This window comes from Cuculus canorus, chromosome 9, assembly GCF_017976375.1.
Source record: "Cuculus canorus isolate bCucCan1 chromosome 9, bCucCan1.pri, whole genome shotgun sequence".
Classification (NCBI taxonomy): Eukaryota; Metazoa; Chordata; class Aves; order Cuculiformes; family Cuculidae; genus Cuculus; species Cuculus canorus.
This window is the reverse complement of record NC_071409.1, coordinates 19,113,822-19,130,002: the sequence shown is the minus strand read 5'-3', so window position 1 is coordinate 19,130,002 and position 16,181 is coordinate 19,113,822. Positions and strand designations below refer to the sequence as shown.

Genomic DNA, 16,181 nt, shown 5'->3' with positions numbered 1-16,181 from the left:
TCTAAGTGGGCGATTTTTGGATAATGAATTCATTCATTCATATGCAGAATGCTCTTGTTCTTATGTGCTCTGATTTTTGAATGTCTGCTGGTGAGGTTGTCTGTATGTGAACCTTGAAACGAATTTCAAAGGTATCAATTTTCATAGCCACATTTATCAATTTGGCAGCAGTTTATTCTGAGCTTGGTGCTAAACATGATTATTTGAAGTTATTAACTATATTTACTGTAAATAACTCATATATGCCCAGGTCAGCTAGCAAAGTGGTGTGAGGCTTGCAGGGTGGTGCTGGTATGTAAATATGTCATATGCTACTGTTCAGCAATTAACTTTGTTTTCAAGAAAAAGAATACTGTTTGGTGGAGAGAGGAATTTTTAAGCAGTACTGCTAACATGAAAAAAATTATTGAGCATTTAGAATTCCTAATATTTTACTTTTTTATTCTTTCAAAAATGAATGGTTTCAGTTTTCTGGTCCTTAAAATCAATCCCTCAGCTGAAAAACACGTAGAAATAACTGGTTATTGGTAAAGCGACGTTTAGAGTCTCCAGTTGTAGTTTGGCATCTCTTGCATTTAGTTGCTGCGTGTAAACAACCCAATCTCCCAACCCAACCTCTGCCCCAAAAAGCTTAAAATGAAATGTAGTGGTGGTGGGTATAGCTGGATGAGCACAAGTTAGCAGTGAGATAGCTGTCCCTGGCACAGCGAGCAGGAGTAACAGCTGCTTATCTGTTGTTAAGTGTTTGGGCATTTTAGCTGAAACAGAATCTCTTTGGGGAGGACTTCCAGGCGCTTGTGTACAGCTCCACTCCCGTATATATTCGGTTTTGAGGAGCGATAGTGTGAGGCAAGTCACTCACTGGCTAAAAGGTAGGCATTAAAATCAACAAAACACGGTATCCCCCCAAGGTGTGAAAATTACATGCAGATGTGTCAGCTGCAGAGCAATTCCTGCTGGATGGAGTTGAGAACATGAGTACCATCCTAGAGGAAGGGAGCTGGGTGAAAAAGAGATGGTTTGTAACTCCATAAGAAAAAAAGATTGAACTTCAGTAGATGCAAAAAAAAAAATCCAAAAGGGGGAGGGAGGAAAGAAGTGAGTTAGAGGAGGAGAGATGCCACGTGTCCTTCCTGAGCAGAAGGTCTTCAATCATGGCTCAAGCTCTGTTTTGCAGCAGAGACCCTGACCATGGGGCTGCAGGAAACCAGTTTTCATTGCTCACTTGATATATCTGCAGAAGGTTAAATCACACGTGTGGTGCATGTTAGTGTCCCCTCGAGAATACTGTATTGATCTGTTTCTTAATAATGCGTAATAGGCAATCAGAGCTTTCCTGTTCTTTTCACAGACGTATTATCAGCGAGAGTCTTAAATCACAGTGCTGGTAGTGGTTGTGTCTGACCTGCCCTCCACCAAAACTAAGTAGAATTTATTTCTATTAGGACTACACCTGACTGACTCAGTGGAGAACCAGCAAAGAATAAACCTTGTATTTGGAACAATAAGCCACCTTTTACCTTTCCATGGCCTTTTAACAGGTCAAGATGATACATCTACATTTGGTTAAAAATTTTATTTCAAAGTATAATTGGTACAGGACTTAGATTTTTTTTTTTAAATTATTTTTATTTTCTCCCAGTGTGAACAAGAATGCTAATAACACAAAATCAGCAGAGTTGTGTGTTCTGCCATATTTTATCTTTGCTCTTATTTACAAGTATCCTTTGTGGAATGGCTTATGATGAGAATTCTGGTTTGGATGCTAAACTTTGCAAGACTTTGCAATTCTGATGTTGCCTCTATTCCATCTATTGGAATATTGATTTTTAGCAGTGTATGCTCTTAAATCAATATGGTCTTTATTGGTACTTGTTGGTGACATAGTTAAGTCTGGTCCCAGCTAACTGCAAACATACATTGTGGTAGTGCAGGGGGTTTAATTTGAAACCAAGCAAATAAGATTTCAGAATTAGTTATTGCTCTTTGGCACCACGTGCAATACTTGTCTCCTAGATTACAGGAATTTGTAATCGTCGCTGTGAAATAGGTATTTTATCCTTTGCCTTTGAGGGTATTTAATTGATAGCATAGGCAAAGGGAAATTTGTATAATTGTGTTAGTATCAGTATTGTGTGTAAGTATTCATTGTGCAAACTGGTTATTAGTTATCTGATTTTGCATTTGACAGCATCAGAAGTTAATTGAACTACCAAGTAATGCAACAGCAACAATAGCACAAAATTTGGCTTATAGCAATAGTGTAAGTTTAGCTATTTGTATCCTCTCCTGGCTATTAATTTTTTTTATTTTCTCTTTTTTTCTTTTGCTAGTAAAGGCATAGTTAGTCATGGCTTTTCTTTGTGTTGATTCTTTAATAATAAAAAAGAAGAAAAAAGCATTGGGGGAGAACTCATTTCAATTTGCTCAGGAAGTAAGAGAGTTGCAGGCTATTTTGGATATTTTGAGTAAGATGGTTAATGTTTTATTTATATCTAGCATAATAAATATGCTGACCAATAATACGTCAGCAAAACTCAGTGTGGCTGAAGTGTTTAAAATGAATCAGCTCCTATATTTTCTCCAAGGAAGGTGGTAGGCTGCTAGCACTGCAGTTCACCGAGTGGATATTCCTGTTCCAGTGTTGTCCAAGGATGATGGAAACCAGAAGATGCCAATGGGCTGAAGCTGAGCAGTCCAGAGCACCTCTCTGGGCAGGGAGAAGAGTAGGTCCGAGACATACGTCTCACATCTGTGATGGCACGTCCTGACCATGAAACTGCAGGCAGAATGATGTGGGAATCACGCATCTTCTCTCCTGTTGTATCAGAGGCATTAAATGCTCCTGACAACATGTAGCAAGGGAGGAGAGGGTGATGCCCTGTATCAGGGCTGCCTCTCTGGAGGGGTGACTTGTCATTTGTGATGAAAGCAGGGAAGAAGAGGCTCTCCTCCCTGCCCTTCCCTTTGTAAAAACATGAAATGACTGAAATGCAGTGTCTTCTCAAGGAAGCACAATTTAGAGGTGGGTGGAAATACCTAACATAATTCAGGGAAAGTGAGCTTGAGTGCAGTCTGGTTTCATTACTGCACAGGTTTGTGTTACTGTAGTATACGTAACATGCCTGAACGAGCTCATCGATTACTACTTTGTGCATCTCTACATCACAAAACATTTCATTACATACAAATGTATTAAAAACTATCTCCAAGTCTTGTCAGCATTGAGGCTGAATCGCCTTTTGCTGGGCACCCAACCCCTCTGTTGTTCCCTGGAAACTGGAGGAGGTGTTAAACTTGCTGAGTGCTTCATATAATCTTTATTTTTAGAGCTCCCTCAGCTGCTGCTGCTGAAGCCCCTGAGCTGTGTGTGGCCTGGCGGGGGGTGAAATTGGAGGATCCAGACTGAAGATTTTGTAGTGATAAGCCTGTATAAAACGGCAGCTCAGCTTTTGCCAGCGAGCCAAAAATTATTTTCATTGTTAAAATTTGGCTGCCTGTGTGCTGTGGCAAGATGGAGTTATGTCTAGTTTTTTTCTCCTTGCTTGAAAACAACCTGGGTCCCCAGTGTGGTACTTCTTCATTGGAATTATATTTTTTTTCTATTGTCAATTCATGAACTCTGTTGATAAAATGAATTTAATAAAAATGTTGACGGAGGATTATCTATAGTCATACTACAATAAACACTGTTTTGGTGAGGTTTATAACTTAGCTGTTGCAAAAGAGAACAAATTACATGAAAATAGTTGTAAAGTCTGAAAATTGACTTTTTTTTTTGCTATTTTTCACAATTTAATATATTTAGAGAGAGAGAAAGACCTTGTTTCCACAACTAGAATGAATCTTGATGAGACTACAAATAAAAGTATAATATACATTATGTGAAATTATTTTTACCAAGGGAGAAAATACAAACCAGCTTGAAGATGAAACCTGTTGTCTTTGTTCTGTCATCACGAAGTCTGCCATTTGGTTTATTTCTTGTGTCTGAATATTAAGTGTATGAGCCTTTCTTCTTAAAGGAGAGAAGCTTAAAGATAAAATGTAGTGTGTGTGCTCACTGAACCTGATGAACTGATACTCTTTTCCTGATGTAATTTCAGAGGATGTAAAGGACATCTTCAAAAAACTCAAAGTCACCAGAAGTTCTGCAAACTTCGGTGCATTTTGGACCAGGCTGTAGGTGAAATGTATCACTGAATATATCACTACAAGTTTTGTTCTCCTTCAGAATATTGCCCTACATTGGTCATCCTGTGAGGTGCACTTGCTGCTTTGGAACATTACGGTGGGCCTTATTCTCAGTTTGTGGTGGCCTAAACCAGAAAATATTTCTTTTATCTCATTATCAAAGACTAGACTGTGGCTTTAACCAGAGCAAGAGCACTTGGAGACAGCAACTGACCTTTTGAAATTGGTAAAAAAGGGCCTCTGGGAATCCAGTTAGGAGCAAGGAAGATAAATGACAGCTTCCACCCTAAAAAAGACACTGTTGTTCTTCTTGTCATTAGGGGACTTTGTAACTAAACCCTGTCTCTTTGCCCTTCTCTTTCAATTCAAGGCAGCCATCTTTGTCCTTTAATTTTAGTGGTAGATGTTTAGGTTTTTTTTTTTTCTGAATGTTTAAAGATAAACTGTTGGAATTCTCGTCTTGAAGACAAATTATGCTGCCAACATAGGATCCCTGTTTCTCTCCATGTAGTGACTTGTATGGGTTCATCTTTCTTCAAGTCCTTTCCTGAGGACCAGAGACGCAGAGTGGATGAACTGAGTGCTGCAAGTGTTGGAGGCAGCACTGAAATTGCTTGTTGATTCTCAGCTGCCACTTGGCACTAGCTAAAGCAGCATATCCATCAAACTGCACCTGCTGCTGAGAATTGCATATATTGATTTTTCTCATACATACAGTACAAATATATGCTGCTCTACCTGTAATATAAGAAGGTATGAGAAGTACTATGATTAGATGCTTTCTGGAAATTTTAGATGGAAGAAATTGGAAGGGTGAGATAAATTGGGTTGTTTTTATAGTGTTATTCCTCCATAGAAACTTTTAATGGTAGTTTCCTCAACGTTGAATTATGTCTTAATGGGCCAAATTTTCCTGACTGTTAGATGGAGGGATCCTTGGAGATGCTTGCTTCTTTTCCAGGTTTAGTCTATGGTATCTTTAGGTCTTTGAACTTAAATTTAAAATTATACCAATGAGAAAATATATGTCATCACCTCTAGATATGAGATGATCATTTTCAGAAAAAAAGGCTAGAGGTTTGTTACATTGGATAAAGTATGAGTTTTGAGAGACCTTACAAAAATTAAAAAGATGAAATAATTTCTCCGTCGTGCCATGGTCTCATTGTTTCTAATTTCAGAGCCTACACATGTGGCAATTGTGAAACCAAGGTTGAGGTTCATAAGAGATATTGAATCTACCCCTAACTTTCAGCCTACAGATAAAGTAATGACAGCACACAGGAAGGAGAACCTTCCATTATTTACTGTCTGATCCGACTGCAAGTCAAAGATCTTGCTGTACGTCTTTAATAGTTTCAAGATCTAACAATGTTGAAAGAGCATTATTTGGGTAACATTTTAATTACGTCAAACATTGTAAAGAAACTCTGAGTTTCCTTAGGTTTGGGGGTAGTATATTCAGATTATTACTGTGTAATAGTTCATAAAGTCGGTACTTAACTTTTCTTCACCAAGATGTGGAGAAAGGTAAGTGTACTTTTTCAGTCATTTTTGCTTTTAGGTTCTGTGTTCAAACACTGGGTTTACAGTACCAACTCTGTTCAGGAATTGAACAACGTTGTGAGAAAATTACGGTTTTCTTTAAATTATTCTTTTCATCATTCAGGGGTACAGGTGCATATTATTGCCTACACAAGACTGTGCAGAAATTGGAAAAATGTATTTGGATGGAAGGTTTTTCTGAAATACTTTTCCTCATTCAGAGAGTGGGAGAAATCCATGGTAGTTATCAAAATTTACTGCAATCATGCTTCTGTGTCTTACGTGTTTCAAACTCAGAAAAGTAATTGAAAGGAGTCAAATAGGGTGTTTCAAACGTGTTGAAAATCCATGCTTGCAATGATGCCTGGACTATTGTTCTAATCTGCTTTATCTTTACTGGTAGGTCATAACAGTGGGTGAGCAATTTAGACATGCAACAAAGCCATCACATTACTTCTTGGAAATGACAGAATATTTTGAGCTTTTATCCTTAGACAAAGACAATTTAATTGCAGTAAGCCCTCCTGCAAAACAGTAAAAAAGTCAATCAAAGAAGAAAATGTTGCTTGTGGCATCATAAAGTGGAGTGTAGCTCTGTGTTTTTTACTGATCAAATGTGCAAGTTGTTCTTTTAATGAAGATACTTCGAACACTGATCATAATAACAAGAACAGAGCAGAAGCATATACTAACCTGATAGTGTTGTTTTGTGTACTGCCTGATTTTACAAAGGCTGGGGTGGCTGCACAGCTGGTTTGGGTTCAATATTTTTGGCCATTGAAGGTATTTTATTGGTAGGGATGAAACTGAAAGAAATCATATTTGTTGTTTTACTCCTACAGGGTTTTCACTTCACACACTGCCTGCCTGACCATGTGGACATGAGTGTTCAGTGAAGTCTGACTGGGCAAAGAGCAAATCAGAGAAGAAAGTAAGACAGGGATATACCTAGTGATGATGTATTTGAAAAAGGACTGTCACAGATTCGACCCTTTCTGATACTGGGGATGTAGGCTCCTGGAGAGCAGCTGAAGGTGATCCTGGTTTCTGCCAATAAGTAGCTCTGCTGTTACCAGCTGCCTTTAAACTTTGCCTTAAACCTTCTCCTCAAATACACTGTGGTGTGTGTTTAATGCTTAACTGGCAGGGTAGACCCACTTGCTGAAATATTAAATGATTCGAAATGCCAGTTCAGAAAGCTTAAAAAGAGTAGAAGTAGAGAAAAAAAAGATTAATTTATTTTCTCTGGTACTCTCAAGTGTTCACTACTGCATTACCGTAACCAACAGATCTTGTGCTGGGACGTGGGCTACTCTCCTCCCTTCAAGGGGAGAGAAGGGAGAAAAAATGTACACAGAAGAGCTTGCATGAACTGACACGTATTTTGGTGAGGTGCTGGTTGCAGGAGTTTACTAGAGGAAAAATCTTCGAAGACTTTGGACTATAGATGGTGCCGTTAGTTTCAGTTAGTGTTTATTCTGTGTATAACACTGGGTATTGTGTCTCGGACTCTCTGTCATCTCTCTTTGAGGAGGCAGAGCCACACATCCTGATAGTTGGGACTTTGCACTTGGAAGGCTTGGAGCTTGAATATGCTATTCTTTCCTGGCAATTCAGGGAGCTTTGTTTGGGAGTTTAGCTCTCTGAAGAGCCAAGAATAAAAGCCTGTAGCTGTGTCGCTTAACCCGAGTCCCTTACCTTTTGTGTCCTAACTGTGTAGCCCACTGATGTACTCCAGACTTTGCAGCAGACGGACTTCGTGTTCTCCAGCATCTTCTGTATCTTCCAGATAATAATGTTCTCTTCCACCTTTTGGAATACCTTGCTCTCCTCTCTACAGTGATAGGATTGAAGGACTGCTCTAACCCCTTTTTCTTTATGTTATCCTTTCTAGGGAAACTCTTTGTTACTGCTATTGTGTTCCCACATGACTTGTCAGATGTCTTAAGTTTCTACACTGTAGTATGGTATTAGTGTGAGTAAAAATGTGTAAGATGGTGACAACAGCAGTAGTTTCTGTACATTGTCCTTAAGAACTAGCACACATACCAATGCCTCAAGGACCATTAATTCTTGACTGGGCATGCCAAGCTTATCAGAGGAGCCATCTGCTACTTTGTGTCTATTTATTTATTAGTAAAGTGAATCCTGACATCACACATGGAAGAACTCTAAGGGGAATGATGGTTTTTATTCAGCTTCCTGCAAAACATCTTACGGAGAAGGATGGTTTATCGTTTGTTGTTGATTACTCCTCCTGATACTCTGCATCATGATGTGTTTCTTTTTGTTATGCTTGCTGATTGTTTTCTGACTAATATATCTTGATATTTGCTACTTGAAGCGGCACACAAAGAAGCTGTCATCACCAGCTGCGTAGAAGATGTGAGGAAACCATCAATAAGTATTATAAAGCAAATGAAAATGTCTGTGCTGCCCTATGGAATTTGACTTTTAGTATTGGGTTTTTGCCATCTTTCTTCCTTGGCTCAACATGCTTAAATACTTGGAGGGAAGCATTTTGCTGGCTGCCTCTCGCATGATCTCCAGGTGCATAGGCCTCTGCCCAGTTTCCTGCAAAGCAGAAATAAGTCAGTTGATTACGTTTCTGTTGTCTTTCTGAAACCTGTAATCTTCAGGCTCTACTAAGATTTAAGGCGTACCAGGATAGGTTACTTCTGCATGTCTAAACGTTTCAGATTGAAAATAAGTGTTCAACCCCTATCAAGAATAATTTAGTGTTCTGTTGAGAAGGAAGAATAGGAAGTAAGCTATTACCACAGAAAATTTCACTGCAATTTTCTTTTGCATAAGCTTAAATTCTGAGTAGAGAGGTTGTCAATTAGTGTGCAGATTTTTTTAATTGGCTATAATAAAAAGCTAATTGGTGTTTTGCTTAAAGAGTGAATTAAGAAAGTGTTGCTATAGCAACTTTGTGTGTGTATAGTGCAGCTCTACATAACAGTGAATATAATAGTCTAATGACCTTTCTGAGCAAGCTGTATAGTAGAGGAAAAAGTGTTAATTTCAGGCTTGCTGAAGTGATCATTAAGGAGTTTGTTACTTTACCCGTTTCATTGCCTGAATGCGTCTCTGACATTGTCTTGTTGAATGTTTCTCTTGACTGATGTCAAACCATATAATAAATGCTGGTCTCAGAAGACCTGAACTTTTGTAAAATTCGAGTGCACCAATTTTGAATGTGTAAACTGATCTGTAATCTGTCAAGCATAAAATGTACTACTGGGAAAACTTCCTTTTCATAATCTGAGAAACTGATGATGAATCGTAAGTGACAACATCTGATCCATTAACTGTTGTATTCCTCCCTCCTGTCCCCACCTTCTCTACCCACTAATTTCTGAGCCTCATGTGAAACATAGGAATTATGATTTTAAGTCAAATGAGATTTCTGTTCTTATTTGCAATCTTCTTGAATATAAACTCTGCTGAGGACAGAATGATTTCTTCAGAATTTGTGAACGGGATTTTTTCCTTGGGCTAACGCTTCCCCTTTTAAATTTCTTCAGAGTCATATCTGTCCATTTGCTAGCTGCTGAAATTTAAAAATACAGGTATCATGGTAAAAAACATATTGAATTATATTATGAACATAGTCATTCCTGCATAGGAAAGTGGTCAATAATGAAATAAGTGTCTCTTAAAAAGGAGGAAACTGAAAGATGACCTTTGTTTTCAATTTTCTGATCCTGAATCTTGTTTTCACTGTGTAAATGAACAAATTTTATTGTCTCTCTTTTAACTGCATATCTAGAAGATGCAGGGGAGGGAGATCCTGCAGTTATTAGTCTAAATGACTAAAAAACTGTAAAATGCTTTGCATGTTTTAAATAATGCTGTGACTATCTAAATGCAAAAGATCAGACAAAGCTCTAACCTGTTGACTTTTTGTGGAAAGAGTTCACTGTGTTCTTTCTTTCTCTGCTTTGCAATTTAAGAAAAAAAAATAAAATCATTCTCTATCTGCTAAATTTGCCCCTGCACTTATTCTTCAGACTGGTAAAATACAGAAATCTTAGAGCTTGATTAGTTATGTTTCAATCTCTTTTTTTTCCCTCCCTCCCCTTTTTTCTTCACAGTAGATGTGAAGAAGATTAGAAGAAGTCAAAATTTCTTCTAAGTGGGCAAAGTCAGGAGAAGCTCTCAGAATTCTCTGGAATTTCACAGCTGGCTTCTTTCTGTACTTCTGGATCACGACTAAGTGGTATCGTAACTTAGCAGCTGTTTTTCCATTGATACGCATACGTAAGCCCTATTAGTGTTAACGTCATTTTGAAATGCTTCCTTCATATATTCAATATCTACTACTGATGTCCAAACCCTAAAGTCTTATCGGTTTCCTGGCATATGGCCGTCTCTAGAGCTTAATAGAAAGTTGGATTTAATCTCATAGTTCATCTTTTGAGCAGTAAAACTGTAAGACAGATGAAATGTTTTAATATGAAGCTTTTGTCTGAGACCTGTGAGCAAGTAAGTCTTCCTCAGGTCCAGGGTAAGGACTAGTTTTGTGTTTTTTTTTTTTTTCCTTCCCTTCAACCCCTGTCCCTTTTGTCTTGCCTGGTGAGACCATAAGTGTAATGTGTGCTTACATGGGCTTGTATAGTTCAAAGATGTTGTTTTGCAGAAAAGTAGTACAGTATTCTATTTATGACTGTCAAGGTAATATCCTTTTTGGAGCTTACTACATCTTTCCTTATTTCATGTTATATTTTTGCTGCTCTGCTGCATTTCATTGACACCTGCCTTTGTGAAGAGGGAGGGGACCAGGTCTATGAAGGGCAAAACATGAATATACTTCAGGACTTGACTGTGTGGGGCTCTGAACATCTTGATCTGATGTTGACATTATTCCTGCTTTAAATGGAGGTATTGAACCCACTGACTTTTTTTGGCTTCTCCCAACCCTAATTGCTTTACGCGTCTCTGACAGGGTTCAAATCTATAGTGCTAAAGGGACTATCTTCTTGTTTGTCTTTCATGTTTATGAACTGTGACTCTGCAGGGTTACCTTGAAAGCAATTACAACAGCAATTGAAGTATGAATAGTTATAGTACCATCGGTTGAGGGGTATTTTTAAAGAGAATTTATCTCCAGATGACAAATTCAAACACATCTCTTAAAATTTTGTTTTCCAGCTTTTATTATCCTCATTATTGAAAGGATAACTTTAGTCAGACTTTTGAATGCATACTTAGCAAAAGTTATAAAAGCCTGTTCATCCTCTTCCCAAAGCCTGTCTGTCTTCCAACCACTCTTCCCCACCTTCTTAGCTGTACAAGAGGAAGAAGCATTTCAGCATGGTTGCTATGGCCATTACGTTGGATCAACAAAATCTATATGAAAACCTAGTGTCTGGGAGTTGGAAACTGCACTCCTGCTAGTTCAGTGCATTAACTCATTAATTTGGATTAGTGCTGGCTGTAGTGCTTCCCAAAATGAAGTGGGATATGGGAGAAGCTCTGTGGGTTCTGCAGTATGGATGTTGATGGGATGCCTCAGAAATGTAGCTGCAGTCGATTTCTTCCACCCTTCCCGCCCAAGATTACTTCTTTGTTGCCCTGATATGATTGTGTTTACGGAAAATTACAATGGCACAACTTAGTTACCATTGATCCTTTTTTTCCCTTTGTTTTATAACTTATGTAGTGCAGCAAGGGAAGGTTATTAGCGAAGTTATCTGTAGAATCTTTATAATAAGCCTTGATTAGTGCTGAGCTGCAGTGATGTACGCAGAGACTATTTAACTATCGAGAGCTTGTTTTGCTTGGGGAAGGAACACATTGACACCTTTGCATTTCATTAAAAGAAGGAGGGAGATTTATGTGGATGATGATGCGATTGCTACTGGGATATAGGTGAAAAATCCGTTATTTTTGTAGTAAGAACACGTCTACTTTACTGATGGATAAATAAGGCAATTTTTTATTGTCCAGTGTTTTGTAGTAGAGCAAAAGAAGCACCACAGGTTCTGTGCAGATGAACCTCCTGCTTGATGAACCAGACCTTGCTGGATGGGAGGGTGTTGATTTTGACATTTTAGGTAGTTGCATAGTTTCTTTAAATGAGGAGACTAATTCATAAGTACCAGCATGTTTAAAAATACTTTGTACTTTGCTGCTATGTCAGGAAAATGCATCTTCTACTTATATTTACAAGTTGCATAATTGCAATGGTTAGATTTTTGTTTCAGTGAATGACTTTATAAAATGTGGCGTGTTCCTCTTTTGCAGAGAATTAACGTAGAGGCTAGACTGAAAATATGCCTTCATGAAAGAGTTCCTCCAAAACTGATCCCATCTTGACTTTAAGGTAAATGAAAAAAAAAAGATGTATCAAACGTATTATAACTTTTTTCCCATCATAATTGTGCTGTTTTAAAGAAATTTGAGGATATTTTGTGCTCAGAAGAAAGTAAATAAGTATTTTAAGGAGTTTAAGTTGCTCAACTTAATATTTAGTCAAAATGAAGTGTAAGCACGAGCCGATAATTTGGGATAGGCTTCAGCAATTCGACAAAATGAGAGTCAGTGGCATGAATGCTTACGTGTCTCAAATACTGCTTTGGTATGTGTCTGTTTTTGTCTAAAAACTGAATATGCATATGAAGGAGAGATCACTGTAATTGAATGGAAAATGTGAAATTACAAAGGCAGCAAAGTATAAATAATTGAAAATCAGGTTGCAACTCTAGCTTCTGTATTTCATGAGTTCAGCTGCAAACAGAATTGCTAGAATGGGAATTCACATTTTTATTCTTTTTAATTTTACTTCCATGGTACTATACTCCTGATATAGAGAGCAAGGCAGTGAAACTGGTGAACGGGTAATTAAATATCTGTAGGAAAGTAAGAGTCAAATGAGAAACTAATTTTCAGCCGTCTGCAGATTTCATTATATATGTATATGCTTTGATTTCTCCTGTATATGGAAAACGTATCCTCTAACACTGCATATTTTAGTCTTTATCCTCCAGAATTGTTTTGCTTACTGTGTTCCATGGTAATATGTGGCAAGCTTTTTATTAGTTGTAAAATGATTGCAGAAAATAACTATTTTAATAACTTTCTGAACAGTTAAATACTTGCAAGTACAGCTAAGTATTCATAATCCCCAGTAAATACTCCTTTATCATGGCTATACTTCATTTGACTGTTTACTATGTATCGTTCAGTTACTGAAAATTGGTAAATTTCAGTATTTGAAACTTTTTTGCTCTATCACTGCTTCATGTCAAATGTAAAGGCATCATAGTGTGTTTTTAGTTCTTTGGCAGTTGCTATATACAGACCATGGAATAATTTAAAGCTGAAGCAACTGGTATGACTGTCCTGTCTAGAGGCAATCAGCCTTCCTTGGAATAATGACTTCTGTGTGTTTGTTAGCTGTACTTAAAGCAGAAGCCTCCATTCCTGAAGGTTCTAGTGCTAGAAAAGCTCTCATGATTCTTGGAAACGTGCCTGAGAGATTGCAGTGTTGGAAAATATTTGTTTATTTCTTGAATTTATCTGAATCAGTTTGGAGCATTGAAAATAACACTTTTTTCTTTTCTGCCCACCTGCACAGCCTTATGCTGTCGTGTTTCTGATCTTAGCTTAGTTATTTAGACTGCTTGTTAATCACACCTGAACTTCCACTTAAATGTCTGTTTAAGCACTTTTAGACTTTTCTTTGTAAAGATGTTTTCCAGTCTTGTTCATGGTCCCTGTTCTAATAATCTCCAATCCTTCAATGATGGTTAACAGACCTGAAAACATGTTCTCATGGTGGTCTCAGAAATTAAAAAGATGGAGAGACAATGCAATTTCTTAGTTATATGCTCGAGAGACCTCTGCATAGGGAATCATCTTGGGAATCTCGTGTTTCCTTATTGTTGGATTGTGGGCTTTGCAATGTTCTATGGTTTTTAGTGCTTTGCAGTAAGTTTTGAAATGTTTTAATATTTTTCTTCAGTCGAGGAGCTCTATTAAACTTCAGTCCCTTGGAAACTAGTGAGATAACAAGACTGTGAAATACCAAGAATGTATTATAGGGTTCTTCATTGGAAGCATTAAGCTAATTCAAGTAAGAACTTTTGCTGAAAGGGCTGTATCTTCCCCTGTGTCCTCAGCCAGGACCCTACCACTTCTCCTGTACCACCACGGACACTTGGGCTTCATTGTGGGGAGTGGGGTGAGAGCTGCTCTAGCTGAAGCTCGCCTGAGGTTCAGGAAGGGGAAGAGTTTTCATCAACCTTATTTCACATTTGCATTGCTTGGCTCAGTTTATGGCTGTAACTTGCCTGTTAGTGCCTGCAAGTGGAAGTTAACCTGTAGCTTGAGGATGCGCAGGCAGGGAAACTGTTGCTTTTTTGGAGGTGATGCATATTTATGTTGTTATTAAGGACAGTGGATGTATACCTCTCAAAGCTGAAGTATTGTTTTGTTTCCATGGAATGCATTAAAGATAACACATTTCTACTTCTGAGATCAATTGATTTTTATTTATCTTGACAAGATTTAGAATAGCATTTCCTCATGCTGAATGCCATTCTTCTGGAGTTAAAAAGCTGTCATCTGTTATTTTTTACAAATTCAAGGGGCACTTTAGTCCTGTCAGCATGAGATCATCACTGTGTAATAATAGGCATTTAAGAAGATTTCTATTAATGTCGACTTTTAGCAGAACCCTCTTACTAAAAGAACAGTATGTTATAATCATGCTGTATCTTTCACTACAAAGCAATTATATTAATTCTGTGAATTGGCTAAAATCTATTAGCTATTAAACTCAGAATGTTACTTCTGATCAGAAAGATAGTCATCTTATTTAACCTCCCCGTCCCCATCATACATCTCACCAGAGTGGAAGCCTGCATGAGGGAGAAAAGAAAGGGAGCCTGATGGTGGTTAATGGCTAATGAATACAGCTAAGGATACAGGAATGGTTGCCTGGCAACGTGGGGAGGATGGGCTGAGGTCCCTTGTCAGTACATAGGAGTTGACAATTGGTTCATCTCTTAAGCTCATGAAGAATGACTTGTGCATTTTTGAATACTTTATTCTCAATGTGTATCATAGCTGGGTTAGATTTGTATATTATATGTTTTGTCTCTATGTGTTTCATTCTTTTAAAAAGGAACAAGAAGAATAGAAGCAAATCAAGCATTTTAGTTAAAGAAATAAAACACATTGTGAATTCTATCCCATGCAGTTGTTATGCTTTCAAGATGAGAGCCATGTTTAGTAAGAGATTTGCCTAAAATTGCAAGCTCTTAGATCTAATTCCAGGTAAAGTTATGTTTTCTTAGTCTGAGAGCCCTCTGGATATCACCATCAATACGCTCAATGCTGAAAGATGATGAGCTGGGATTTCTGTTGTAATTGCAACCTTGAGAAGATTGCCTTGTTTTGTGGTTGAAACACAGTTATGAAATGACACATCTACTTTGTTTGCCTTCTTACAGTGGTATAATACCAGACTATGAGCTAAAGTGCGTATGCTGAGGAGTGCAGAAGACTTGACCTTGTAAAAGTTGTTCTTATAACAACTCAAATGAATTTTGAATATGAGTATCGGTCTGAGCGGTAGACCTAACTCTGCTGCAGTAGCTTTGTACATAGATGGTGCTTCATTAGGGAGATGAAGCGTGGCCTTCATTACTTTGTTTTTCTCTAGAAGACTTTATGGAAGAGTAGATGGATATTACCACATGAAGGTGATTATCATTAAGTGAATATTGAACTAGTAACTTTTTTCTTTTCTATGGAGATAATTATTAAATAAAAAGTTGCAACTGGCTTGAAGAGCCAGGTTGCTCAATCGAGTATGCTGTGTAGTTTTGATATTGCCAGAGGAGTAGCCCTTCTATCTCTCAAGAATAACTTTGGTGCCTAATTATAAGGTCAAAGCTGTAGGAAACAGGTTGGATTTATGTTTTGAATTGTTAAGCAATAGATCTACCCAGTCATTTTTTGCCTGCTTCTTCCACCAGGAAAAAATGAGGCTAATATGTATACATCTGCAGTTACATTACCCTGGGAATTCTTAAAAGAAAAAGAAAAGACATCTCTCTCCTACTCATATGAGAAATTGTCATTTGCAAAATGCTTGCCTCAATTTTTTTGTTGTTGGCATCAGTATTTTTCTTGATGGTTGTTGTTCAGGCTGAAACTTTTTAGAGCATTTGGCACACTGTGATAACCTGACCAGCTGTCAAAATATAGAGTGTTTGCATGGAAATGTTTTGATGGAAGCTGCAAAGAAATCCATTTTGTTTACTGCATACTTTGTAATTATCAGACTCTGAATAATCTAGACAAAAATCAGTGTTTTCATCTAACTTTTTTCTGCATAGTTTATATCTTTCTCTCTCTGTTCCCATGCAAACACACAGAGGCAAGATAGCAGCAGCCAACTGTGTAGAATTACTTTCTTGTAAGTA

General features: G+C 37.7%; 1 protein-coding gene across 9 annotated transcripts in view; it reads left to right on the top strand.

Annotated features, from left to right (window-relative positions):
• NAALADL2 (N-acetylated alpha-linked acidic dipeptidase like 2) overlaps positions 1-16,181 on the top strand; it is a 461,442-nt gene that overhangs the window by 78,661 nt on the left and 366,600 nt on the right. For 6 of the 9 annotated variants that reach the window (XM_054074707.1, XM_054074703.1, XM_054074711.1 and 3 more), the window contains one exon: positions 11,992-12,070. The exons of 1 other annotated variant lie outside the window; for it this stretch is intronic. The gene's annotated coding sequence lies outside the window, so the exon portion shown is untranslated. Of the gene's footprint in view, positions 1-9,839; positions 9,965-11,991; positions 12,071-16,181 lie in introns of all 9 variants that reach the window. 2 more of the 9 variants (XM_054074708.1, XM_054074705.1) reach the window with 1 other exon arrangement.